Here is a 2,152-nt window from a genome sequence, read left to right on the forward strand (position 1 = left end):
GGCTGCGCCCTGCCAGGAGCTAGATGTGTTCATTAGGACTTGGGCGGCCCCTGCCGCCGTGAGCTGGAGGATCCGTGCCTCCCACGAGCTGCTCAGCAACCACCTTCCAGGGTCCCCAGGACCTGACTGTGCCATGGCCGCTCCTCCTCCCTCCTGTTGTGCTGGGAAGTTGGGGTATTAATATTCCTGCCCAGGGCCTCCTGGGGGCCTGCTGCTCGTCTCCCCTCCCCCAGTTCTGCCAGGGAAAGTCATTCTGGGGTGGAGAGACGATAGCAGGAAACGTGTTTGCAGGCTCCCTTCTAACTTCTTGATGGGAGCCAGCTGGAAGCGCAAAAGCTGTGTTGTTCCTCTGTGTTGTTCCTCTGTTGTTGCTCCTGGTGACCTAGAAGGCAATAATCATGAGCCTGTCTCAGGAAAGACAAAGAAACGGAAAAACTTACTAGGGGCGGCAGCCCCCTCACATTGCATCAGCAGAGAGCCTTGTGTCTGCGGCCCCACCTTGGTGCCAGGCAGGGTGTTCTGAGTATCTTTAGAAGCCCCCGCCCCCACCCCATGCCTAATTCCCCGGATCCAGGAGTTACTGGTTCCTCCTCACCCATCTCTAAATCATTTTATGTCCCTCATTGAAGAGCTGGGGCAGACACCCAGGCTTCCTAGTCTGAGAATCTGCTGATATTCCCCAGCCCTGTTCCACACCCACCTCCAGCTTTTCCTTTTGCCTAGGTGATGGGCTCTGAGCTAGTAGGGACCTTGGAAACCAGCAGTTCTGGTTAAACAAGCCAGAGTGCATCCTTCCCGCAGAACATTCTGCAGCAAGAATGAGGGAGATTTATGTGTATGGGGACATGGAAAGATGTCCAGGATATATTGTTAAACAGAAAAAGCAAGTTGCAGAATAGCATGTAAAGTACAGTCTCATTTGTGTTACATTTTAAATAAAGGCTATATATACTCACATGCTTGCATATGCATAGAAAATGTCTGGAAAGATAAAAAGAGACTGTTAGCAATGGTTGTCCCACGGGATAAGGAGAAGCAGAAAGGGACTTTAACCTCTCATCTTACTGTTATGTACTGTTAAATTTTTTTAACAATTGTATTACTTTCATAATTTAAACATAAATCTTCCCCTCCCCCCCACAAAAAAACAGCAATCTCTCAGTGCAACCCCTTCTTATGAAACTGAGGCCCAGAGAAGGAAAAGGACTTTCCCAAGTTGCACAGCACTTATAGCTTGGCCTCAGCCCTGGTCCTGCCCTCTCCTCACCCCAGGCACACAGCTCTGCCAGCCAGACCCACCAGACCCATGAGGGAATCATGAACCCCCCTTCCCAGAGCAGGAAGGGCCCCTGACTGGGGTGCGACCTTACTTGAGGGAGCAGTCAGATAAAGGCAGGGGATCCCAAGACGAGAATTAGAGACGGATTTGGAACCTGGCTGGACAGCCTGCACTTGCCCGTGACCTTATCCAGCCACCACCAGCCCAGTCTTCTGACACAGCTGGCTTCTCTTGGTCCAGGTTTGGCCGGGGTAGGGACTGAAGGTTCATGCCTAGGGTGACCTACCATCTCGATTTGTCCAGGACTGAGCGGTTTCCTGTGACATGGGACTTTCATTGCTAAAACTGGGCAATCCCGAGAAAACAGGAACAAGCTGGTCACCTTTGTCTTGCCAGACATGTCCGCAGCAACCTGCTAAGAGCCTGGCAAGGACACCTCTGGGTAACTCAAGGGCAAAGATTCTAGAAGGTTGTCTCTGGGCGGAGAGAGCCAGCCCCTGCTCTGACTTTTCTGAAAAATATGAATTGCAAGAGTTAATTTACATTTTGTCAGTTGTGCTTTCTCCTTGCATTCGTCCACACACATGCACACACACACACACACACACACACACACCACTCCTAGTCTCCCTTAGTCTACTGAGAGGCATGTCCACCGGGGCCCAGAGATACCACCCAGAGCCCACTGAGTCTCTTTGAGCAACATAATCCTCAAGACATTGTAGAGCCTATAATTACACATGGGATGCGGCGCGATTTCTCATCTCTCCCTCCCCACCCCAGGAGACAAAAAGGAAATTTCACACCCTAGTGAGCCAGGCTCATCTTTTCCTCTTTGATGCCAGCCTGGGGTTAAAAAGCAGGGACAGACGA

The 2,152-nt window shown here is 51.2% G+C and overlaps 1 long non-coding RNA gene across 1 annotated transcript; it reads right to left on the reverse strand.

Annotated features, from left to right (window-relative positions):
* Nucleotides 1-326: 326 nt before the first annotated feature.
* LOC105474548 (uncharacterized) lies at nt 327-1,714 on the reverse strand. The gene is made up of 3 exons (XR_003016380.1): nt 1,662-1,714; nt 957-981; nt 327-382 (listed from the first exon to the last, which is right to left on the reverse strand). It is a non-coding gene; the product is annotated as an uncharacterized lncRNA (long non-coding RNA).
* Nucleotides 1,715-2,152: the final 438 nt, after the last annotated feature.

The sequence above is a fragment of the Macaca nemestrina genome, chromosome 5 (assembly GCF_043159975.1).
Source record: "Macaca nemestrina isolate mMacNem1 chromosome 5, mMacNem.hap1, whole genome shotgun sequence".
NCBI lineage: Eukaryota > Metazoa > Chordata > Mammalia > Primates > Cercopithecidae > Macaca > Macaca nemestrina.